General features: G+C 38.1%; 1 protein-coding gene across 1 annotated transcript in view; it reads right to left on the bottom strand.

Annotated features, from left to right (window-relative positions):
- Window positions 1-27,778, bottom strand: part of MAGI2 (membrane associated guanylate kinase, WW and PDZ domain containing 2) — a 1,347,058-nt gene that overhangs the window by 235,705 nt on the left and 1,083,575 nt on the right. The window lies entirely within an intron of this gene.

The following is a 27,778-nucleotide window of genomic DNA, read 5'->3' as shown; positions in this document are numbered from 1 at the left end:
CTGGGTCCATATCCTGGCTCTACAACTTAGCAGATCTGTGCGACTGGGCAAATGACTTACCTGCTTTGAGCCACAGTTCCTCATCTGTAAAGCTGCTGTGAGGGTGAAATGAGATGATGCAGGAAAAGGGCTTGGCACAATGCCTGACATATGGTGAATGCTCAATAAACGTGGACCATTATCAATATTATTGCTGCTAAAATAGGAGGAAGGGGATGTGAGACCCTGGCTTTCAAAGAGGAAGCTTCCAAAGACATCCTCTCATCTTAGATAAAGTGATATTCCTGCAGATCTTTTCAAAAAAGGCATTTGTCCTTTCTCCCCAATGAATTTAATCACAGAGTTACAGAAGCCCACTGATCAGAAGTTAACTTTATGTTATTAAAAATGTCCTGAAGGCAAATTATTCACTATAAAATATATCCAGAAAGACAATATTTCCTTCTTAAAATGCAGAGAAAACATGTTTGTTTGAGATATTGTTTAAAAAATTCAATTATGTATGAATAACAGTTTTATTTTCGGAGCACTGCTCTATCATGGATTGATATTTTTACCCTCAAAAACCATAATATTTGAGAATTGAACTTGCAAATTGAGATTGTGCCTGACTGTGCTGAAGAGTATATGAGAGATTAAAAGACATGTTTTCACAGATTGTCAAATGAGTAATTCAACAGATATCAGTCTATCAGGATACTTCTGAAATGGGTAGTGTAAATGGCTAGGGATTTCATTCTGAGACATCATTGCCCATCAAAATTGCAAACATCAAAAATGAAAAACAGAGTTGAATTTTCAGAGTAAAATACTTTTTTGGCTTCTCTTAGTTGTCTGATACAAAATGATTTCTCCACTAAATACACTTTAAAAATAAATAATTCTATGAATAGAACATTGCTGTGTAAAATGCCCTTTACTACATACTCTCAGCTAACACTCTTCCCAAATGCTAGAGGACTGCTTGAAAGTGCTAAAGATATAGACAGAAAAGCAAAAACAAACAAACAAAACGAAACAAAACAAAATAACATTTTCGGTGATCCAGGTTAGGTCTCATTCTGGAAAATGTCACAGACTATGTGATTGGTCAGGTGGAACTTCACTCTTCAATTATGTCTATCAGAGAGGGTGCTGGTGTAATGTCTGGGACACTGGGCCATGACTCAGGACTGAATTGGGATGGGCATCCACTCTGCTACTGTGACTTCTTAACAGACTGTGGCAGGTGGGAATGCTTTGGCATCATTTTTAACTGGTTAAGGTCATGCCAGAGTCCCAGAGACGTATCTGATCCAGACAAACTTTTTTTCTTCTCCTCCTTGCCCCTTCTACTTTTAAAGTTACTATATATATTTATACACTGAAAGGTTGAAAGACTATAAATACTTGTGTACTATCATCCAGCTTAATGATTAGAACATTGCTTATATCAGTTGAAGCCCCCTGGGTAGCATCCTCTCCCACTTGCCCTCCTTTACTGCCCTTTCCAAAGGTAACCACTGTCCCGCATTTGAGGTTTGTTAGTCACATGTACTTTACATTTTTATGACATATCTAGGTACACATAAACCCTACATAGTTTAACCACTAAATAATATCTCTTAAAATGTTTTTGCATATTTTAAACCTTTTGTAAATGGCATACATATTAATCTTCTGTAATCTCTCAAAATGTATTTATGATACTTATCTCTTTTGATACATTTACCTCTAGTTCATTAACTTTCATTGCAATATAATATCTGTTGGATGACTACATCATTATTTATTAATATTTATCCATTCTTTTGTTAGTGGACACTGGGGTTCTTGTGAATTTTGGGCTATTAAAGATAACTCTGCTATGAACCTCTTTCCATGGCCCTTATGCACATATGGGAGAGTTTTTGTGAGGTATCTACCTCGGGGTAGAATTGCTGGACACAGGCCAGTTGTGTCTTCAACTCTGTTAGAAACGGGAAATGGCTGACAAAATCGGTCAAATCGGTTTTCACTCCCCTCGGTAGGGTAGCAGAATTTTCATTGCTCCCCATCTGACACAATGCTTGCCATTCTCAGACTTTTAACTTTCAATAATCTAATGGGTGTGACCATGGTTTTAATTTGCATTTCCCACTCTGCTAGTAAGGGTGAGCATCTTTTCATATGTTTACTGGCCATTTGGGTTTTCTCTTTAGTACCTCTCCTTTCCCCGATTTTCCTATTAGGTTAGTCTTCTGTTTTTAAACACATTGACTATTTTTCTGCCCACCTCCGTTCTTGATCCAACATCCTCTGTACGTTTGGGAGGCTGCATGATATAGTAGACATTACATGGAATAGGGAACCAAACATCTTTGGACTGATTCCCAGCTCCATCACTTACTAGCTGTGTGACTTTCAAAACTAACTTAAATCCTCTGTGACTCAGATTCTTCAGAAGTAATGAGGAACAATAATAATAGCAACTTAGTGTGCTACAGGAAATAGAAAATGAGATCACACAGGTGAAAGTGTCTGTAAGCTGTAAATTGTTATGCGAAGGATAATTGCTATTTCACTAATTATTATCTGTCCTCGGTTATATCCGTCTATAAAATCAGGACAGTCCCACCTAGATATTCCCACCACAGTCATAATTAAGGATGAATATGAGTTCCTGAGTGGGCAAGTAAAAGGCAGGAAAGTAACAAATGCCATTTTCCTCTATAGCTCTCCCTAACTTTAATCACAGTTAACAAACTCCCCAGCCCCCAAGCATGCTTTATTCTTCCTTCTGCTATGCCAGAAATTCACAGGAAAAAAGAACTAAGTTCAAAGCTCTCACAGTTCCCTGCCAGGTCTAAAGAGTAGTTATTTGAATTATAGTGATTAATATTATCTATTATAGTGAGTTTTAATGTGATCTTGCTATTCAGAAACAGAATAAGAACTATTTGTGGTTCTTAGTAAGACTGCCTTCTAAAATTTATGGATATTTTCCACCCAGAGCAATTTTTCAAGTCATCAAGCAAGCGAGTGATAAAGGACCCTGCAATAATACCTTTGTGGAGCTACTCAGAAGGTTTCTGAATGTAAAAGATGAGGGGCCAGTTATCACAGGACAGAACTATCTAACAACTTGACACTACTTAACTGCTCACTTTAAAAGTAAATGGATGGGGCTTCCCTGGTGGCGCAGTGGTTGAGAGTCCGCCTGCCGATGCAGGGGACGCGGGTTCGTGCCCCGGTCCGGGAGGATCCCACATGCCGTGGAGCGGCTGGGCCCGTGAGCCATGGCCGCTGAGCTTGCGCGTCCAGAGCCTGTGCTCCGCAACGGGAGAGGCCACAACAGTGAGAGGCCCGCGTACAGCATAAAAAGAAAAAAAAAAAAAAAAAAAAAAAAAAAAAAAAAAAAAAAAAAAAAAAGGTAAAAGTAAATGGATGCCTAGGGCTTCCCTGGTGGTATAGTGGTTAAGAATCCACCTACCAATTCAGGGGACATGGGTTCGATCCCTGGCCCAGGAAGATCCCACATGCTGCAGAACAACTAAGCCCGTGCGCCACAACTACTGAGCCTGTGCTCTAGAGCCCACGCTCTGCGACAAGAGAAGCCGCGACAACGAGAAGCCTGTGCACCGCAACGGAGAGTAGCCCCTGCTCGCTGCAACTAGAGAAAGGCCGTGCGCAGCAACGAAGACCGAATGCAGCCAAAAATTAAAAAAAAAACAACAAATACATAAATTTATTTTTTTTTTTAAAAAAGGAAATGGATGCCTAGACACTGTGTTATGCCAAAACTATTGGAGATGGAGACGTAAGCAAACATTTGCTTATTCAGAGGGAGAACTCATTGGGTAGGATATTTATAGACCATGCTGTATAAATGTCATTTACATGTTGTGAAGTAAAAATATGAGCCACCTGGTATGTGCCTTCTGATGGTGCCATGCCAAGTCCTGAGATAGACTGGGCTTATGAGCACAGAAACGGACGTCGTTAGGAAAACCGGCTCTAGGTCTAACCCTGTTGGCCTACTTAAACGGGAGAATGGAAAAGGAGTCACATGATGTCTCCAACTCTCAATTTATTCTTTTATAAAATGAGAATTAAAATATCTCCTCCATTTCCTCTTTCACAGGGCTACTGTGAGAATGAGATCATCCTTATGAAAACACTTTTAATTTTACCAAAGAAAGGTTCTCCATAAAAGTAAGATGCTGCATTTCTTTTGAGAGCCTAGCACACATTTTCATTGCCATATTGCCTGCAAGGTTACATTGTTTCCTAAATGGCCATTCACTTTAGGACATATTGAGGCCAGACGGTTTTAGGGCTATTGCCTTCAGGTCTATTGGTCAAATTTGGTGTGACTGATGAGCTTGGTGTCCCCAACAGGGCTGATCTCATAATGACCTGATTCCCAGTTATGAGATTTCAAAGTGCAAGTGAAGGAGAGTGAGGCTGATGAGGCAGGAAGTGTAAACTGCTGGCCTGTATGAGAAAATGTTCTAAGGTAATTGGTTTCTTTCTTAGTCATGGAAATCAAAGTACAATATTGGATACCTCTTGGGTACTTCATCATTTTGGATAAAATAGAGCACTCTTTAGTAAAGCACTGATTGCTTAAAATGGAGTTATTTTTAGACCTCTTTCCTCTGCTTCCACCTTCTTTGAGTTACTGAGGCTATACAATCTTCCTTTTCAGCTGCTCTCACTTGCCACCTGCTGTCTACCTTCCTTAAGCACCACCTTGGACCAGACTAGAATAGTTCACTTCACACTCCATTCTGATCCTACTGTCTCCTCTATTAACTTCAAACTACTCAATCTTCAGACCTACTGCTTAACACTCTTTACCACTAGCCTTTCCAACTTGTTTTTGTATTCATCCCCCCAATAAGTTACCTTTCTTGGGAAGCTGGTATCTTTACTGTTCCTAATTCATAACTTGATAACTTGCCTTTTTATTTGAATCCTGCTGTTCCTCTACCCTCAACTGCACTTCTTTTCTGTGTATAACTTCATTCCAGATAATTCATTTCTTTCCTGACCTCTTCAAAGATATCTTCCATTATTCCTACACAGATTGCTCCTGTCTCACGTTTGTGACTACAGACTCACCTCAAACTTTACTCCTTTGTGAGAGTTTTCTACCTGTTCCAAGTTTTTTCCGTAAAATATAGAGTATCATTGCTATGCTGAGAACTTCTTAGGTATTTAGGATAAATTCTTATTAGATAAAGAATAGAAAGACTTAGGAAAAGAAAAACTGGATTGGATTTCACAGCTAAATTCACTGCTGTGTTTCTAACTTGTTTTTGCCAAGTCGTATAGATTTTTGTTAAAAGAAAAAAAAAATTCACTGACTACTCCCATCCCACCAATTACATGTATTTTACATTGAAAAATTATTATTTTTTGAGTTTACTCTCCAGCTAATACAATTTGGCTGCCCTTTCTTCTTTCTGAAGCTTGTGTTAGTTTGTGTTTTTTATAATAACAATATATGATTTTATTATAACAGGCAATTTTATTATAATATTGAATATTCATTTTCCCTCTATTCTATAATCCCCCAAAACACAATAAATTTTGATATGTACTTTTGGGCATGTGCCACTCATCACTTCAATTAAATTGAAAATAACTGTTCTTGATAAAATGTATTCCCCAAAGTGAAGCACTGTGGTATGTCAGATTGACAAATAAAATTAAAGCTGGGTCTCCTTGGGTTGTTCTTTGAGAAAGTCATTCACCAGTTTCATCATCTATAAAATGGGCTAACAATAGCTGTTCTACCTTATACGGAAGAGATGTCTGTGAAAATGCTCAGCCATCATGATATTACATATACAAATATACATATTAAAAATTTTTAACAAATGACTGATAAAGAGTGGAAAGCAAGAATATCCTAAGAAGGAGAAAGAATAAGTAGCTCAGTTTTAAAAAAAGAAACTGCTGAATTTTATTAAATTATTTGGCAGTTTTCTTGCAGAAATTTGAGAGGACAGATAATGTTCATCCTTGTAGCTGAACACACTGTTTCCCAACAAGGAAGACTAGTGCCTCATGACAGTATCCTCAGACTCCTCATTCCCTTCTGGAATAGAAGTACAATGTGGCTAGGGTGGAGGGATCAGGACAGAGGATGGGTGAACTGTGTGGCAGGCGCTGTCGGGGGTGGTGGTGGATGGGATGTAGAGCATCCACACGTGAGGGTCTTGGCATTTTCTCAACTATGTCACAAAGTGAGAAAGGTCTGATGATAAGTATCCCCCAGATACAGGGGCTTTTGCCTTGCTTTCTCAGTTTTCCTGATGAATTTGTTATAGGGTTCAATGCTTCTTATTGCCCCAAAGTTTTTCCTTATGCCTAAATCTAATTTCTTTTGCTAAAAATCACTATTTCCTCAATTTCCATTCTCATAAAAGTGGAAGCATCAGTCTTTTGGAATAATTTAAAGCAGTTTCTAAAATTCCCAAATGGCCTCTTCAGAGTGAAAGTTATTAAAACAGCCATCAATTGGAGAAGATCCCATCTTGGAGGTTCTGGAACTTACCATCATTCTATTGACTTTAAACATCTGTCTTGCAAAGAGCATTATTGCAGACACCAACAAATTTTGCAGAAATGCAAAAGCAAATACTTAGGTTATGGAAGGTATAGGAGGCAGGACAAAAGCCTTCATCAGGAGAATTTTAGTTTTGTTCATTCTTATGTGCTACATTATAAATGACATTGTGGATGAAAATGAGTTGAATTGATCTGTAGCACTAAAATAAGATGTTTTAATCCTCTTTCTTTCTTTTTTTTTTACATTGTAAAACCAAGTGTGGCATAATGGAGAGAGCACCGATTTAGGAGTCAGAAGGTTTATGTTTATGGCATAAAGTTTATGCCAGGTATGCCAATAATTAGTGGTGTCATTCTCTGGGTCTTATCCCTCATTTGTTTACTAATTTATTCAGCAAAGATTTACTACCATGAGTCAGCCACCATAGCAAAAATAGAGAAGATTGAACCAGATGATTTCTAAGACATTTTCTTCACTCTGAAATTCTAACACTAAGGTCCTTGGATTCTACCTCTTAGCTATGTCTGCAATTGTTCTACCACCCTAGGTTGGGAACTTACCCATTGTATGAACTCCTGGAACAGTCCCTTAGCTGGTCTTCCTGATGTCATAGCAGGAAAGACTAGGGAAGGAGGAGAGGGAAGCCTAGCATATGGAATGACTCAATGAGTCTGTGGGATTATGGGGTTACCTAATCTCACCCCATATTGACTAGGATTACATGGAGTTGTTATTAAGCCCTCTCTCCTGGTCAGGATCGTCTCAGGAACCAGGAGAGTGTTACTATTCTGCAGGTCACAGGCATTAGTTTCAGGGACTTTAAAGCACTGGGCACTGCCTTCCACCTGCCTCTCTATCAACTCATTTTTCATACCATACTCTCTGATGTCCTTTCTACTTAATGTCTTTCAGTGCCTGCTCATAAAAAGAGAATAGAGTCCAAGTTCTCTAGCTCAGCATATAAGGCTCTCAGTCTACATTTTCACCATCTCTTGCCTCTTTCCAACCTACTCTGTACTTTAGTTAGGCCAAGCTCAGAGCTGTGTCCTACACATGCTACATCTTTCCATCCTCTCTCTTCCCATGCTTTGTCTCCACTAACAAACTCCTAGTTACCCTGTGAGACCAACTTCACTTTTTGGATCATCTTTCTGACCACCATTTATTGTTGAGAGTTAGTGACCTCTTCCTGTGTGTTACTCTTCCTGGCATCTTAATTTTTCTACCTTTCTAACCACATTAACCTCACCTAGAGTTTCTCTGACCATAGTGGCTACCATTTTAATATATTTAATATTTATCTGGCATTTAACAAATTCTGTTTTATCCGATCCTTCAAAAATCCATTTGAGGTTATTACAATTGTTACCTGTATTTTATACATGTGGAAACTGAGCCTAGGAGAACTGAACCTTGGTAATTAGGTAAGATTTAGGAATTGAACCCAAGCTTTAACACAAATGTTAAGAATTTCAAACAGACCAGGACATATTTTTACTTGGGGACACTTTTGTGTCCCTCCAATCGTACCAACTGACATGCTGGGTAAAATACCCTTAATTCCTGAATATGAAAATTGAGAGATGAACTGCAATATTCTTTTGATTACTCAAGTTAATAGAGGGAAGCAGTGAAGCAAATAATTGCAAACTGGGGAATCCACTGTAATATCCCAGTCCACTTTCTGCAGTGCTCCAAAATGAGCTGTTTGGAAGAAGGCTTTGAGGATGCTGACGCAGAGAGGTGACAGGGCACTGTAACCCACAGAACTCTGTAACCGTCATAAGCTATAGTATAAATTATATCAATAGCTATGTGATTTGGGGCAAGAAATTTAACTTTTCTTGGTCTAGTTTCTTTTCATGCATAGAAAATCAGAAAAGGTAGTTTCAAAGGTGCAGCTTTAAAAGTTCCTATATCTGACGAGAATGTGGAAAGCCCTTCTACTGCACTTATATAAGGCACTGGGAAATTTCACTGGTGCTATTAAACAGACAAGTGACAGGCCTTTGGGGGCTTACCCCAAGGTTCCTTGATTTTTGACAAACAGCCAGTGATTCTAACACTCTTATCTGTAGGCAAAAGGATACCAAGACATTGGCATGGCCCCGTGTTTCTCAAAAGAATGAAAGCCTTCTTAATCATATTTTATAATTTCATCTGTGTGACCTGGTGCAGATGCCTAATTAAAAGCTTGGTTAAAAAAAAAATTACGTTTAATCAGCATGCATCCGACACTTACTCTCTGGCAGATGTGAATTAGGCTGACGATATATTTACATTTCTTTTGTGTTTGGCACTGAGTGGTAAGATATATTTAAATACTTGCATTTTACTTTGTTGGAAAGGAGGAAGAAAGAAATACATTCTAAGAGAATCTAAAGACACTGATTATTTGCTGATCTGGCAGAGATGAAACAACACTTCAGATTAAAACTATAAGTAAAAAAAAAACTATAAGTAAAGCCACAAAAAAAAGTACAAAAGACTGTTTTTGTTTCTCTTTTTCTTTGCAAAACTCCAAAGACCAGAGGCTTTCTAAATAGTTTCCTCACGTTAGGAATTCAGTATCATAAAATGTTCAGTGAATCTATTTTCCTAAAAGAATGCAATGACTTTTAAACAAAGATAAGAAAAAGAGACAAATATACTATCAGAGGGACTCTATAAAATGAAAATAGGTTCCTGCATCTAAAGATACCTTTGGTCCACCAGAGACCTCCTGGTCCCAAGTAATATCAAATGACAAAAGCTCTACCAGAGATCTCCAACTCAATGCTAAGACCCAGCTCCACTCAACGACCAGCAAGCTACAGTGCTGGACACCCAAACAACTAGCAAGAAAGAAACAGAATTCCACCCATTAGCAGAGAGGCTGCCTAAAATCAGAAGAACGTCACAGACACTCCAAAACACACCACCGGATGTGGTCCTGCCCACCAGAAAGACAAGATCCAGACTCGTCCACCAGAACACAGGCACTAGTACCCACCACCAGGAGGCCTACAAACCCATTGAACCAACCTTACCCACTGGGGCAGACACCAAAAACAATGGGAACTATAAACGTGCAGCCTGAGAAAAGGAGACCCCAAACACAGTAAGTTAAGCAAAATGAGAAGACAGAGAAACAAACAACAGATGGAGGAGCAAGGTAAAAAGCCACCAGACGAAACAAATGAAGAGGAAATAGTCAGTCTACCTGAAAAAGAATTCAGAGTAATGATGGTAAAGATGATCCAAAATATTGGAAATAGAATGGAGAAAATACAAGAAACATTTAACACGGAACTAGAAGAACTAAAGAGCAAACAAACAACGATGAACAACACAATAAATAAAATTAAAACTTCTCTAGAAGGAATCAATAGCAGAATAACTGAGGCAGAAGAACGGAAAAGTGACATGGAAGATAATATAGTGGAAATAACTACCTCAGAGCAGAATAAAGAAAAAAGAATGAAAATAATTGAGAACAGTCTCACAGACCTCTGGATAACATTAAACACACCAACATTCAAATTATAGGGGTCCCAGAAGAAGAGAAAAAAAAGGGACTGAGAAAATATTTGAGGAGATTAGAGTTGAAAACTTCCCTAATATGGGAAAGGAAAGAGGCAATCACGGACAGGAAGCACAAAGAGTCCCATACAGGATAAATCCAAGGACAAACACACCAAGACACATATTAATCAAACTATCAAAAATTAAATACAAAGAAAAAATATTAAAAGCAGCAAGAGAAAAACAACAAATAACATACAAGGGAATGCCCATAAGGTTAACAGCTGATCTTTCAGCAGAAACTCTGCAAGCCAGAAAGGAGTGCCAGGACATTATTTAAAGTGATGAAGGGGAAAATCCTACAGCAAAGATTACTCTACTGAGCAAGGATCTCATTCAGATTCAACGGAGAAATTAAAACATTTACAGACAAGCAAAAGCTAAGAGAATTCAGCACCAAAAAACCAGCTTTAAAACAAATGCTAAAGGAACTTCTCTAGGCAGGAAACACAAGAGAAGGAAAAGACAGACAATAACAAACCTCAAACAATTAAGAAAATGGTAACAGGAACCTACATGTTGATAATTACCTTAAATGTAAATGGATTAAATGCTCCCACAAAAAGACATAGACTGGCTGAATGGATACAAAAACAAGACCCATATATATATGCTGTCTACAAGAGACCCACTTCAGACCTAGGGACACATACAGACTGAAAGTGAGAGAATGGAAAAAGATACTCCACGCCAATGGAAATCAAAAGAAAGATGGACTAGCAATTCTCATATCAGACAAAAGAGACTTTAAAATAAAGACTATTATAAGAGACAAAGAAGGACACTACATAATGATCAAAGGATCAATCTAAGAGGAAGATATTACAATTGTAAATATTTATGCACCCAACAGAGAAGCACCTCAATACATAAGGCAAATGCTAACAGCCATAAAAGGGGAGATCGACAGTAACACAATCACAGTAGGGGACTTTAACATGCCACTTTCACCAGTGGACAGATCATCCAAAATAAAAATAAATAATGAAAAACAAGTTTTAAATGATACATTAAACAAGAGGGACATAACTGATACTTATAGGACATTCCATCCAAACACAACAGAATACACTTTCTTCTCAAGTGCTCATGGAACATTCTCCAGGATAGATTATGTCTGGGGCCACAAATCAAGCCTTGGTAAATTTAAGAAAAATTGAAATCATATTAAGTATCTTTTCCAAGCACAAAGTTAGGAGACTAGATATCAATTACAGGAAAAAACTGTAAAAAATATAAACTCATGTAGTCTAAGCAACACGCTAATAAATAACCAAGCGATCACTGAAGAAAACGAAGAGGAAATCAAAAAATTCCTAGAAACAAATGACAATGAAAACACGACGACCCAAAATCTATGGGATGCAGCAAAAGCAGTTTTAAGAGCAAAGTTTATAGCAATACAATCCTACCTCAAGAAAAAAGAAATATCTCAAATAAACAACCTAAACTTACACCTAAAGCAATTAGAGAAAGAAAAACAAAGAAACCCCAATGTTATCAGAAGGAAAGAAATCATAAAGATCAGAGCAGAAATAAATGAAAAAGAAATGAAGGAAATGATAGCAAAGATCAATAAAACTAAAAGCTGGTTCTTTGAGAAGATAAACAAAAGTGATAAACCATTAGCCAGAATGATCAAGAAAAAAAGGGAGAAGACTCAAATCAACAGATTAGAAATGAAAAAGGAGAAGTAACAACTGACATTGCAGAAATACAGGGATTATGAGAGATTACTACAAGCAACTATATGCCAATAATATGGATAACATGGAAGAAATGGAAAGCTTCTTAGAAAAGCACAACCTTCTGAGACTGAACCAGGAAGAGATAGAAAATATACACAGACTAATCACAAGCACTGAAATTGAAACTGTGATTAAAAATCTTCCAATAAACAAAGCCCAGGACCAGATGGCTTCACTGGATAATTCTATCAAACACTTAGAGAAGAGCTAACACCTATAATTCTCAAACTCTTCCAAAACATAGCAGAGGGAGGAACACTCCCAAACTCATTCTATGAGGCCACCATCACCCTGATACCACAACCAGACAAAGATGTCACAAAGAAAGAAAACTACAGACCAAAATCACTGATGAACATAGATGCAAAATCCTCAACAAAATACTAGCAAACAGAATCCAACAGCACATTTAAAGGATCATACACCATGATCAAGTGGGGTTTAATCAAGGAATCAAGGAATCTTCCATAAACGCAAATCAATCAGTGTAATAAACCATATTCACAAATTGAAGGAGAAAAACCATATGATCATCTCAATAGGTGCAAAAAAGCTTTTGACAAAATTCAACACCCATTTATGATAAAAACCCTCCAGAAAGTAGGCATAGAGGGAACTTACCTCAACATAATAAAGGTCATATATGAGAAACCCACAGCCAACATCATTTTCAATAGTGAAGAACTCAAACCATTTCCACTAGATCAGGAAGAAGACAAGGTTGCCCACTCTCACTACTACTATTCAACATAGTTTTGGAAGTTTTAGCCACAGCAATCAGAGAAGAAAAAGAAATAAAAGGAATACTAATTGGAAAAGAAGAAGTAAAGAAAAGAAGAAGTAAATGACATGATATTATACATAGAGAATCCTAAAGATGCTACCGGAAAACTACTAGAGCTAATCAATGCATTTGGTAAAGTAGCAGGATACAAAATTAATGCACAGAAATCTCTTGCATGCCTATACACTAATGATGAAAAATCTGAAAGAGAAATTAAGGGAACACTCCCATTTACCACTGCAAGAAAAAATACCTAGTGATAAACCTACCCAAGGAGACAAAAGACCTGTATGCAGAAAACTATAAGACACTGATGAAAGAAATTAAAGATGATACAAACAGATGGAGAGATATACCATGTTCTTGGATTGGAAGAATCAATATTGTGAAAATGACTATACTACCCAAACCAATCCACAGATTCGATGCAATCCCTATGAAACTACCAATGGCATTTTTCACAGAATTAGAACAAAAATTTCACAATCTGTATGGAAATACAAAAAAACCCCAATAGCCAAAGCAATCTTGAGAAAGAAAAACAGAGCTGGAGGAATCAGGATCGCTGACTTCAGATTATCCTACAAAGCTACAGTAATCAAGACAGTATGGTACTGGCACAAAAACAGAAATATAGATCAATGCAACAGGATAGAAAGCCCAGAGTTAAACCCACAGACATATTATTACCTTATATTTGATAATGGAGGCAAGAATATACAATGGAGAAAACACAGTCTCTTCAATAAGTGGTGTTGGAAAGACTGGACAGCTACATGTAAAGAATGAGATTAGAACACTCGCTATCACCACAGACAAAAATAAACTCAAAATGGATTAAAGATCTAAATGTAAGGCCAGGCACTATAAAACTCTTCGAGGAACACATAGGCAGAACCCTCCATGACATAAATCACAGCAAAATCCTTTTTGACCCACCTCCTAGAGAAATGGAAATAAAAACAAAAATAAACAAATGGGACCTAATGCAACTTAAAAGCTTTTGCACAGTGAAGGAAACCATAAATAAATAAGACGAAGAGACAACACTCAAGAAAATATTTGCAAATGAAGCAACTGATATAGGATTTACCTCCAAAATTTACAAGCAGCTCATGCAACTCAATATCAAAAAAACAAACAACCCAATCCAAAAATGGGCAGAAGACCTAAATCAACATTTCTCCAAAGAAGATATAGACTGCCAACAAACACATGAAAGGATCTCAACATCACTAATCATTAGAGAAATGCAAATCAAAACTACAGTGAAGTATCACCTCACACGGTTCAGAATGGCCATCATAAAAAAAATCTACAAACAATAAATGCTCGAGAGGGTGTGGAGAAAAGGGAACCCTCTTGCACTGTTGGTGGGAATGTAAATTGATACAGCCACTATGGAGAACAGTATGAAGGTTACTTAAAAAACTAAAAATAGAACTACCATATGACCCAGCAATCCCACTACTGGGCATATACCTTGAGAAAACCATAATTCAAAAAGACTCAAAGCAATTTTACTCCAACAAAGATATTAAAAAAAATTCTTAAGTTACAGAAATATTAGAATTAGAGAGTTTATAAGAATGTCAGACATAAAAAAAAATGAAACTAAAGGAATTGCATTTTTACATACCAGTAACAGAATACAGTCTAAAATAGTTACCATTTATAAATTAGGTAATTAATTAATTAAATAGTGCTTTATGTAAATCTAGCAGAGAAATGAAAATTTAAATGCAAGACATTAAAGTTTTTTTAAAATAAACAGAAAAAAAAAAAAGAGTCATGTTACACAATGTTCATTGTAGCTCTATTTACAACAGCCAGGACATGGAAGCAACCTAAGTGTCCAGAGACAGATGAATGGATAAAGAAGACGTGGCACTTATATACAATGGAATATTACTCAGTCATAAAAAGAAACGAAATTCAGTTATTTGTAGTGAGATGGATGGATGTAGATACTGTCATACAGGGTGAAGTCAGTCAGAAAGAAAAAAACAAATACCATATGCTAACACATATATATAGAATCTTTAAAAAAAAATGGTTCTGAAGAACTTAGGGGCAGGACAGGAATAAAGATGCAGACGTAGAGAATGGACTTGAGGACACAGGGAGGGGGAAGGGTAAGCTGGGACGAAGTGAGAGAGTGGCATGGACATATATACACTACCAAATGTAAAATAGATAGCTAGTGGGAAGCAGCCGCATAGCACAGGGAGATCAGCTTAGTGCTTTGTGACCACCTAGAGGGGAGGGATAGGTAGGTTAGGAGGGAGATGCAAGAGGGATGGGATATGGGGATATATGTATAGCTGATTCACTTTGTTATAAAGCAGAAATGAATACACCATTGTCAAGCAATTATACTCCAATAAAGATGTTAAAAAAAAATTAAAGAGATCTTATGACTCCACTAGAAGAAAATAAAAACAATTAAAAATATCTTAAAACCCTGGCAGGACATGAAAGTTTATGAGAGCAAGACAAGAATGTATTCTAGAGTTTTCCTCTGTGTATGGACACACATGTGGGCAGATGCATCACAGAAATCTGCTCAACCACATACAACTCCACATGAAAACCTGAGCTACAAAAGTACCTTATGGGAAAGACTCATCATTTTACATGGACAGTAAGTAATGTGCACGTTTATTTTTAAAAAGCATTACCTGTATTCCTGAAGAAGAATGATTCTATTTATTTATTTATTTATTTATTTATTTATTTATTTATTTTGGCTGTGTCGGGTCTCAGCTGTGGCACATGGGATCTTTCGTTGAGGTGTGTGGGCCCTTCGTTGCGTGCACGGGCTTCTCTCTAGTTGTGGCACACAGGCTTAGTTGCCCTGTGGCATGTGGGATCTTGGTTCCCCAGCCAGGGATTGAACCCATGTCCCCTGCATTGGAAGGCAGATTCTTAACCACAGGACCACCAGGGAAGTCCCAAGAATGATTCTTCTTTGCATAAATGACTCTTCGGGGCCAATGTGGCATGACCCAGTGCCATCTTCTGAAGTAACTCCAACAGTGTATGCAATGGGCCATAAAACCTCCTCTGAAATGATGGGGGACAGCTGGCTGGGGTGGAGCCGGAAACTGATCATGGATATGCTTTCCAAAAGTTTATTCTACTCTACCTGAAACTGTCAGTTGCCAGTCATCCTGACTGAGCAAGAAAAATGAATAACAAGGAGAGAGAGAACGAGAGAGATGAAAAGGCCTGGAACGTCCACTTCATTTCAGACAGCAGCCTCCTGCCAAATGTGTGAAAGTGTGTGTAACTCTGTGTGTGTGTTTGCTACCTGATCGACAATCTACATGCACTTTTAAGACAGGTAGAAGCAGTGTTTTTGGTAGGAGGAAAGAAGAATTTAGTTGTTTTTTTTTTTTTTGCGGTATGCGGGCCTCTCACTGTTGCGGCCTCTCCCGTTGCCGAGCACAGGCTCTGGACGCGCAGGCTCAGCGGCCATGGCTCAAGGGCCCAGCCGCTCCGCGGCACATGGGATCCTCCCGGAACGGGGCACGAAACCGTGTCCCCTGCATTGGCAGGCGGACTCTCAACCACTGCGCCACCAGGGAAGCCCTAGCTTTTGATAATGTGAAATCGATATATAAAAGGGGGGGAAAACCCTCTCTTTTTCAAGGCTCCAGATAACATTCTGTGAAGCTGTTTCCTTGAATTGTTTTTGAAAAATATCTACTATTTGCTTCAATGTGAGCTGGGTGCTGGTCTTGAGTATCCAGACTAGGGATGGGGGGATGTCTATTGTTGGGGCTCGTTGCCGAAGGAAGCTCTCAACCCGGGATGGCTGTCACCCTATGTGGTATTTCTGGAAAGTGTTCTGGCTAGTGCTTCTACTGCAAGCCAAACAACAATCCTTAACTGGTAGTATAACATATCAGGTTATGTTGATCTACTCCTTCACCCCCTTTGTGTGAAAAATTACAGAGCCCCTGCTGCCTTGCTGAAATGAACATTGCCAGGATATTTCTTCCATATGGATTTCTGAACTGGTGCAGCCTTAAGTCGCTGAGTTTCATCAAATGGCTGGCAGAAAGAACAAATGTGCTGTGCTAAAAATGTGTCTGTTCACAGATGTAGACAATGGACTTGAGGACACGGGGAGGGGGAAGGGTAAGCTGGGACGAAGTGAGAGAGTGGCATGGACATATATACTACCAAATGTAAAACAGATAGCTAGTGGGATGTAGCTGCATAGCACAGGGAGCTCAGCTCAGTGCTCTGTGACCACCTAGAGGTGTGGGATAGGGAGGGTGGGAGGGAGATGCAAGAGGGAGCAGATATGGGGATATGTGTATATGTATAGCTGATTCACTTTGTTGTACGGCAGAAACTAACACACTATTGTATAGCAATTATACGCCAATAAAGATGTTTAAAAAAAATGTGTCTGAGTATTGCATACACACTGGTCTAAGGTTTGATGAGAGAGCCCTTCTAACTTGTTAAGAGGGAAACAGGCTTGGCAGATGTGAATCTTCACTGACAGACTTTGATCATTCAAACTTGGCCACTTTTATTTCCAACTTCAGTTTCTGAAAGAGCAATATTTTATACAAGTATCAAGAAATCAGTCTGCTCATTGGGCCAAATACACCAAATACTGCCAATTAAAAATCCCACAAAACACATGGCAATGGGAAAGAAAAAATTTTGTCTTGGCTGCACTGAAATTTTGGAAACTAGAGAAAGATAGTTATTATGTCTTTGATTTATGCGCAGATAAAGGGAGATCATATGACACCTTATAATATCAGACACCAAGAACTTCCTCCTCAGGGCACATACTTTGCCACTACCCTCTCCATGCTCAACACTGTACATTGATGCTTTTGGGGATGAATAATGTTACTAGTCTAGGAGCTTCAGGAAGATAAGCAGCAATTTCCCTGCACACGATGGGAGATTATTCTATTCTCAGATACAAAAGAAAAATGGCACAGAGAAAACAATCGTATCTCCTGCTGTTCCCAATGTTACAATTATTATACCATACTGAAGTCGACTGCAATATGTTACCAGAGAATCATCATCAAAGATTTTAAATTGTCTTCTCCTCCACTACCACTAGAGAATATATATCTACATAAAAATACATGCAAATAGATCCATATGTTTATATGTTAATTTGCTCATTTACGGGTTACAATACATTTTGCATTCCAATCAAATACAGGTAATGACAGAGTCAGAAACAATGAAAATTCCTTGCTTTTTAAAAGTAAATCTAGGCGCAGCTGCCCTCACGTACTGGCCCACACACGCACGTGCGGCCTGCACGGCCCGCCCAGCTCGTGGCCGCGTGAGAGCAGGCCATGTGGCTGACAGGGTCTTGGTGCTACGGCCAGGGGTCAGGCCTATGCCTCTGAGGTGGGAGAACCGAGTTCAGGACATTGGTCCAACAGAGACCTCCCAGCTCCATGTAATATCAAACGGCGAAAGCTCTCCCAGAGATCTCCATCTCAACACTAAGACCTAGCTCCACTCAAAGACCAGCAAGCTACAGTGCTGGACATCCTATGCCAAACAACTAGCAAGACAGGAACACAACCTCACCCATTAGCAGAGAGCCTGCCTAAAATCATAATAAAGTCACGGACACCTCAAAACACACCACCGGATACAGTCTTGCTCACCAGAAAGACAAGAGGCAGACTCATCCACCAGAACACAGGCACTACTCCCCTCGACCATGAAGCATACACAACCCACTAAACCAACCTTAGCCACTGGGGGCAGACACCAAAAACAACGAGAACTATAAACCTGCAGCCTGAGAAAGGGAGACCCCAAACACAGTAAGTTAAGCAAAATGAGAAGACAGAGAAACACACAACAGATGAAGCAGCAAGGTAAAAACCCACCAGATGAAACAAATGAAGAGGAAATAGTCAGTCTACCTGAAAAAGAATTCAGGGTAATGATAGTAAAGATGATCCAAAATCTTGGAAATAGAATGGAGAAAATACAAGAAACATTTAACAAGGACCTAGAAGAACTAAAAGAGCAAATAAACAGTGATGAACAACACAATAAATGAAATTTAAAATTCACTAAAAGGAATCAAGAGCAGAATAACTGTGGCAGAAGAACGGATAAGTGACCTGGAAGATAAAATAGTAGAAATAACTACCTCAGAGCAGAATAAAGCAAAAAGAATGAAAAGATTGAGGACGGTCTTAGAACTCTCTGGGACAACGTTAAACACACCAACATTCGAATTATAGGGGTCCCAGAAGAAGAAGAGAAAAAGAAAGGGGCTGAGAAAATATTTGAAGAGATTATAGTTGAAAACTTCCCTAATATGGGAAAGGAAATAGTCAATCAAGTCCAGGAAGTGCAGAGAGTCCCATACAGGATAAATCCAAGGACAAACACACCAAGACACATATTAATCAAACTATCAAAAATTAAATACAAAGAAAAAATATTAAAAGCAGCAAGAGAAAAACAACAAATAACATACAAGGGAATGCCCATAAGGTTAACAGTTGATCTTTCAGCAGAAACTCTGTAAGCCAGAAGGGAGTGGCAAGACATATTTAAAGTGATGAAACGGAAAAACCTACAACCAAGATTACTCTACCCAGCAAGGATCTCATTCAGATTCAACGGAGAAATTAAAACCTTTACAGACAAGCAAAAGCTAAGAGAATTCAGCACCACCAAACCAGCTTTAAAACAAATGCTAAAGGAACTTCTCTAGGCAGGAAACACAAGAGAAGGAAAAGACATACAATAACAAACCCAAAACAATTAAGAAAATGGTAATAGGGAGATACATGTTGATAATTATCTTAAATGTAAATGGATTAAATGCTCCCACGAAAAGACACAGACTGGCTGAATGGATACAAAAACAAGACCCATATATATGATGTCTACAAGAGACCCTCTTCAGACCTAGGAACACATACAGACTGAAAGTGAGAGGATGGAAAAAGATATTCTACACAAATAGAAATCAAAAGAGAGCTGGAGTAGCAATTCTCATATCAGACAAAATAGACTTTCAAATAAAGACTATTACAAGAGACAAAGAAGGACACTACATAATGATCAAAGGATCAATCCAAGAAGAAGATATAACAATTGTAAATATATATGCACCCAACATAGGGGCACCTCAATACATAAGGGAAATGCTAGCAGCCATAAAAGGGGAAATCAGCAGTAACACAATCATAGTAGGGGACTTTAACATGTCACTTTCACCAATGGACAGATCATCCAAAATGAAAATAAATAAGGAAACACAAGCTTTAAATTATACATTAAACAAGATGGACTTAATTGATATTTATAGTACATTCCATCCAAACACAACAGAATACACTTTCTTCTCAAGTGTTCATGGAACATTCTCCAAGATAGATCATATCGTGGGTCACAAATGAAGCCTTAGTAAATTTTAGAAAAGTGAAACCATATCAAGTATCTTTTCTGACCACAATGCTATGAGACTAGATATCAATTACAGCAAAAAATCTGTAAAAAATACAAACACATGGAGGCTAAATTATATGCTACTAAATAACCAAGAAAACACTGAGGAAATCAAAGAGGAAATCAAAAAATACCTAGAAACAAATAACATTGAAAACATGATATCTCAAAACCTATGGGATGCAGCAAAAGCAGTTCTAACAGCGAAGATTATAGCAATACAATCCTACCTCAAGAAACAAGAAACATCTCAAATAAACAACCTAACCTTACACCTAAAGCAATTAGAGAAAGAAGAACAAAATAACCCCAAAGTTAGTAGAAGCAAAGAAATCATAAAGATTAAAGCAGAAATAAATGAAAAAGAAATGAAGGAAACGATAGCGAAGATCAATAAAACTAGAAGCTGGTTCTTTGAGAAGCTAAACAAAATTGATAAACCGTTAGCCAGACTCATCAAGAAAAAATAGAGAAGACTCAAATCAGTCGAATTAGAAATGAAAAAGGAGCAGTAACAACTGACACTGGAGAAATACAAAGGATTATGAGTGATTACCACGAGCAGCTCTATGCCAATAAATTAGACACCCTGGAAGAAATGGACAAATTCTTAGAAAAGCACAACCTTCCGAGACTCAACCAGGAAGAAACAGAAAATATACACAGACCAATCACAAGCACTGAAATTGAGACTGTGATTAAAAATCTTCCAACAAAAGCCCAGGCCCAGATGGCTTCACAGGCAAATTCTATCAAACATTTAGAGAAGAGCTAACACCCATCCTTCTCAAACTCTTCTAAAATATAGCAGAGGTAGGAACACTCCCAAACTCATTCTACGAGGCCACCATCACCCTGATACCAAAACCAGACAAAGATGTCACAAAAACAGAAAACTACAGGCCAATATCACTGATGAGCATAGATACAAAAATGTTAACAAAATCCTAGCAAACAGAATCCAGCAGCACATTAAAAGGATCATTCACCATGATCAAGTGGGGTGTATCCCAGGAATCAAGGATTCTACAATATACACAAGTCAATCAATGTGTTAAACAATATTAACAAATTGAAGGAGAAAAAAACCATATGATCATCTCAATAGATGCAGAAAAAGCTTTCGACAAAATTCAAGACCGATTTATGATAAAAACCTGCAGAAAGTAGGCATAGAGGGAACTTACCACAACATAATAAAGGCCATATATGACAAACTCACAGTCAACATCGTTGTCAATGGTGAAAACCTGAAACCATTTCCACTAGATCAGGAAGAAGACAAGGTTGTGCACTCTCACCACTACTATTCAACATAGCTTTGGAAGTTTTAGCCACAGCCATCAGAGAAGAAAAAGAAATAAAAGGAATCCGAATCGGAAAAGAAGAAGTAAAGCTGTCACTGTTTGCAGATGACATGATACTATACATAGAGAATCCTAAAGATGCTACCAGAAAACTACTAGAGCTAATCAATGAATATGGTAAAGTAGCAGGATACAAAATTAATGCACAGAAATCTCTTGCATTCCTATATACTAATGAAGAAAAATCTGAAAGAGAAATTAAGGGAACACTCCCACTTACCACTGCAAGAAAAAGAATAAAATACCTAGGAATAAACCTGCCCAAGGAGACAAAAGACCTGTATGCAGAAAACTATAAGACACTGATGAAAGAAATTAAAGATGATACAAACAGATGGAGAGATATACCATGTTCTTGGATTGGAAGAATCAACATTGTGAAAATGACTGTACTACCCAAACCAATCTACAGGTTCAATGCAATCTGTATCAAACTACCAATGGCATTTTCACAGAACTGGAGGAAAAAAATTCACAATTTGTATGGAATCACAAAAGACCCTAAATAGCCAAAGCAATCTTGATAAAGAAAAACGGAGGTGGAGGAATTAGGCTCCTAGACTTCAGACTATACTACAAAGCTACAGTAATCAAGGCAGCATGGTACTGGCACAAACACAGAAATATAGATCAATGGAACAGGATAGGAAGCCCATAGATAAACCCATGCATATATGGTCACCTTATTTTTGGTAAAGGAGGGAAGAATATAAAATGGAGAAAAGACAGCCTCTTCAATAATTGGCGCTGGGAAAACTGGACAGCTACATGTAAAAGAATGAAATTAGAACACTCCCTAACACCATACACAAAAATAAACTCAAAATGGATTAAAGACCTAAATGTAAGGCCAGACACTATAAAACTCATAGAGGAACACATAGGCAGAACACTCTATGACATAAATCATAGCAAGATCCTAGACCCACCTCCTAGAGAAATGGAAATAAAACCAAAAATAAACAAATTGGACCTAATGAAACTTAAAAGTTTTTGCACAGCAAAGGAAAGCATAAACAAGACGAAAAGACAACTCTCAGAATGGGAGAAAATATTTGCAAATCAAGCAACTGGCAGAGGATTAATCTCCAAAAGCAGCTCATGCAGCTCAATATCAAAAAAACACAAACAACCCAATTCAAAAATGGGCAGAAGACCTAAATAGACATTTCTCCAAAGAAGATATACGGAGTGCCAACAAACACATGGAAGGATGCTCAACATGACTAATGATTAGGGAAATGTAAATCAAAACTACAATGAGGGCTTCCCTGGTGGCACAATGGTTAATAACCTGCCTGCTAATGCAGGGGACACGGGTTCGAGCCCTGGTCTGGGAGGATCCCACATGCCGCGGAGCAACTAGGCCCGTGAGCCACAACTACTGAGCCTGCGCATCTGGAGCCTGTGCTCCGCAACGAGAGAGGCCGCGATAGTGAGAGGCCCGCGCACCACAATGAAGAGTCGACCCCGCTTGTCACAACTGTAGAAAGCCCTCACACAGAAACGAAGACCCAACACAGCAAAAATAAATAAATTAATTAATAAACTCCTACCCCCAACATCTTCTTTAAAAAGAAAAAAACAAACAAAAAAAACTACCATGAGATATCACCTCACACCTATCAGAATGGTCATCATCAAAAAATCTACAAACAATAAATGCTGGAGAGGGTGTGGAGAAAAGGGAACATTCTTGCACTGTTGGTGGGAATGTAAATTCATACAGCCACTATGGAGAACAGTATGGAGGTTCCTCAAAAACCTAAAAACAGAACGACCATATGACCCAGCAATCCCACTATTGGGCATATACCCTGAGAAAAACATAATTCAAAAAGAGTCATGTACCACAATGTTCATTGCAGCTCTATTTACAATAGCCAGGACATGGAAGCAACCTAAGTGTCCATCAACAGATGAATGGATAAAGAAGATATGGCACATATATACAATGGAATATTACTCAGCCATAAAATGAAACGAAACTGAGTTATCTGTAGTGAGATGGATGGAGCTAGAGACTGTCATACAGAGTGAAGTAAGTCAGAAAGAGAAAAATAAATACTGTATGCTAACACATATATATGGAATCTAAAAAAAAAAAGTTCTGAAGAACCTAGGGGCAGGACAAGAATAAAGACGCAGATGTAGAGAATGGAGTTGAGGACACGGAGAGGGAGAAGGGGAAGCTGGGATGAAGTGAGAGAGTGGCATGGACATATATACACTACCAAACATAAAATAGATAGCTAGTGGGAAGCAGCCGCATAGCACAGGGAGATCAGCTGGGTGCTTTGTGACCACCTAGAGGGGTGGGATAGGGAGAGTGGGAGGGAGACGCAAGAGGGAGGGGATATGGGTGTATATGTATATGTATAGCTGATTCACTTTGTTATAAAGCAGAAGCTAACACACTATTGTAAAGCAATTATACTCTAATAAAGATGTTAAAAAATAAGTAAATCGAGTAAGAATTTTATAATTATAGTATTAGCACTTTATTTTTTTCAAGTTCCTGCAGATCACAGTAAAATGTAAGAATCATATCGATATAGTTCCAGGTTAATCAACTGAAAGTTTTTCATAGTCTCTTGATTTTTTCTGGTTTAGATAATGCAAAACAGTCTATTAAATCTTTTCTACTGAATAAAAACACTGTTGGATGTCACAGGTCGAGGACCAAATTGGCTAATAACAATAGCTATTATTTATGTGCTACGAATGGTAAAACTGTATGCCAAGAACTCTACCAAGCACTTCAGAGATTTAATCTCTTTAATCCTTGAAAGAACCTGATGGAGAATATACTGTCCCATTTTATAGAAGTGATCATGGCTTAGAGAAGCCAAGTCTCACATTTGCAAAGTGGCAGAGCTGCCTTATCTCTAGTGTGTTTGGGGTTACTTTTAGGATTGTCTTCTAACTACATGGATGTTTCGTTATATAAGTTTATGAAATTCCGTGATTCATTTCATCTATTTACTTGGCACTTCTTAAGACACAGAGTACAGTTAATCATTTGAAATTCTGTTTACCCTCACTTCACTTTTTTTTTTTTTTTTTTTTTTTTTGCGGTACGTAGGCCTCTCACTGTTGTGGCCTCTCCCGTTGCGGAGCACAGGCTCCAGACATGCAGGCTCAGCGTCCGTGGCTCACGGGCCCAGCTGCTCTGCGGCATGTGGGATCTTCCCGGACCGGAGCACGAACCCATGTCCCCTACATTGGCAGGCGGACTCTCAACCACTGAGCCACCAGGGAAGCCCTCACTTCACGTTTTTGACCAAATATTGGATATTGGCATAATGGAAACATACACGATATTTTATCGTGATGTAAGCCTTGTTTTTACTCACAAATCACCCAGTGACAGAATTACCTATATTTAAGTAGGCTCGTCAGCTTACCTAAGTGTTAAAGGGAGCAAATAAAAACAAAGACAAAATGATAAGCTACCAAAGAAGATCACTGGGGATGCAACTTTGAGGTCATAAACATCTAATAAGTCCAAGAAAGAAAAGAATAAAAATTATTTTAAGGTATTTTATAAGATGCTTACACTTTGAAAGTTTGGTTTGCATGAATTCTAGAAGGCAGAAGAACTACTAGCAAGAGGATTGTGGATCCCATTTAACTGAAATCAGGGTGGATAATTTTAATGGACCCAAATATGGAAGGCCAATTAGCTCATTAGCTAATTGTAAAGGAATCAGTTTCCTTAGAATGTCTAGACCATTTGAAACAGCTACGTAGTATCTTTTTTTTGGTATGCTCTATTTCCAATGTTAGTTACACAGACACGCTAACTTTTCTACGTAAACAATAATCAATGATGTGATTGTTACCCATTCCATTATGAATTCTACTCATGAAACTGGAACAGAGACAGCATAATGTCGCACGTCACATCCCTAATTATTGGCCTGTGGAAGCAAGAGATCTAAGGATTTAGCCAATGAATAATATAAAAATATAGTCATCAGATCATAAATATTTATTACTACATCAAAAGTTTGCTAGCCAATTTTTCAATAATTCCTTCAGCATAAAATACTTGAGTCAGTATATTGGAAAAAAATTAATTAAAATTCAGACTTAGTTCTGAAAGGATAGGAAATTGAAACTATATCAAATATTTTATGCCATGAAATGTCTTTATCTAATTTTTGTCTTAGTTCCATTCTCTTTCCCTATAGGTTTGATTGCAGATTCTTAAATTTATTCACCTACTAAACATGCAATTATCATTTTAAATATGACAATTATCATTTTAAGTATGACCTGTTTTGTGAAGAAAGGATTAGAGCTAAGAGGCAGACTTTTGTGTTTTTTGCAAAGACAAAGGGAATACTGAAATAAACTTCAGTATCTATTTCACTTAATTTAAATATTTTTCTTTGTTAAGCCAAATTTTTCTCATGAACTTTTCTTTTTTTAAATCAGAAAAAACACACTAATACTTACTAATCTTGATAGTAACTTTCCTGTGATTGACTGAATCAATACATGCAAAAGATAACTATAGTTATGATCTATCTTGTATAGCCTATGTATACAAAATATACAATAATGTCTTTATTTTCAATATCAAGAAACATGTTAACCTCGTAATATGTGAAAATGATCATGTTATTGGTGTGGGTGAAGATTTACTGTAGGAGAGAAGATAAATATTGATTTATTCTTGGTAAATTCTAGTGAAAGGGGGAGGGGCACTTGCAGACACAGAGGTAAGGGGCTAGAGATACTAAGTTTGGAGTAATTACTATAGAGGCCTAGGTCCTAAGCTTTCACTCTCAGATTCTTTTCTTATTTCTCTATGGATTTTCTATTTAAAATGATTTTTCAACCTCAAGTTTTTATTAAGGAGTAATTAATTAGTTCTATTTTCACCAATTTAACTACTTAGAGTTTTTAATCAGCATGAATCAGCCAGTGTAACCCACATTAGGTTGATGTATTTTGACGCACCATACAATAATTCTGTTGTTTTAATATCCATTTATTAGATATTTATGGGGTCCCTATCATGTGCTCTGGAAAGGGCTCAGAAGATACAAAGATGAGTAAGACATAGTCCCTAACCTTAAAATATTATGAACTATATCTCAAACGAGCAAAGAAAACTAGCATATATTTATCATGGATAAGTACATGATTCCTTCTCAGTATTTCACTGAAATATTAAAAATAACCGGTGCTCTTAAAAACACAATACAAAACAACATAAAAAACAGAAAATGTTTACCCCTTTTCTTTGGAGTAATGCAGAAGATAGCTATCCGTATTTCTCATTTACCTAGTTGGTACCCAGTACAGTAATGGCACAGAGTAAGAGCTCAAGAATATTTGTTGAATGCAAAAATTAGTAGCCAGGCAACATTTTAAGAAAGCATGAGCTAGCCAAAGAAGAGCTGTCCAAAGGTGCAAAACGTTTTGGGAAACGCGTGTTAGCTAGGGAGGGGTACTCCCAGGGAAGAGAAGCCAGTGAAGGAGAGAAGGAGAGTGGGAAGTGGCCATTGATTTCACCAAGTGGGCGAACCCTAAAGACATTTCCAAGTTTCGTTTCAGTAGGCTACTGAGGGTAGAAATAATAGTATAGGAAATTGGAGAGAGAGGGAGTGCTGAGAAAATGGATGCAGTGGTTGCCTACCTACTACTAAGAAGTCTGGTAGGGAAAGGCAGGAAATACATAGAAAAGTAACTAAAAGGAGAAAGCATCTGGCAGAGAAAAGAGGAGGAAAAAGTGGGAAAGAGAAACTTAAGATATTAGATAAAGATCAGAGGATGTGAATTTGAAAGTTCAGGTAGAATGTTAGCTTCAGAATGAAGAAAGAATATCCTCTTTTTTCCTGACTCTAGAGGGGAAAAAAAGTAGAGTGCAAGCAATAATAAAATTTTACCTTCACCTTTATTTATGAGGAAACTTGATTCATTATCTCAGCAAAGTAGGATGAGAGATGGTTATCTTGGGGAGCAGGGCAGTGATGGGAAATTATAGCCTCCCCCCCCGAAAATCTTGCATTTAAAGATTTCTCAGGGGCTTCCCCGGTGGCGCAGTGGTTGAGAGTCCTCCTGCCGATGCAGGGGACACGAGTTCGTGCCCCAGTCCGGGAAGATCCCACGTGCCGCGGAGCGGCTGGACCCATGAGCCATGACCGCTAAGCTTGTGCGTCCGGAGCCTGTGCTCCGCAACGGGAGAGGTCACAACAGTGAGAGGCCCGCTTACCGCAAAAAAAAAAATAAATAAAATAAACACTTCTCAGTTTTCCATGCTGTCATCACACAGCATGCC

This window comes from Phocoena sinus, chromosome 9 (assembly GCF_008692025.1).
Source record: "Phocoena sinus isolate mPhoSin1 chromosome 9, mPhoSin1.pri, whole genome shotgun sequence".
Taxonomy (NCBI): Eukaryota; Metazoa; Chordata; class Mammalia; order Artiodactyla; family Phocoenidae; genus Phocoena; species Phocoena sinus.
Note: the sequence above shows the minus strand (reverse complement) of the source record. Positions and strands in the feature narration are given on the sequence as shown.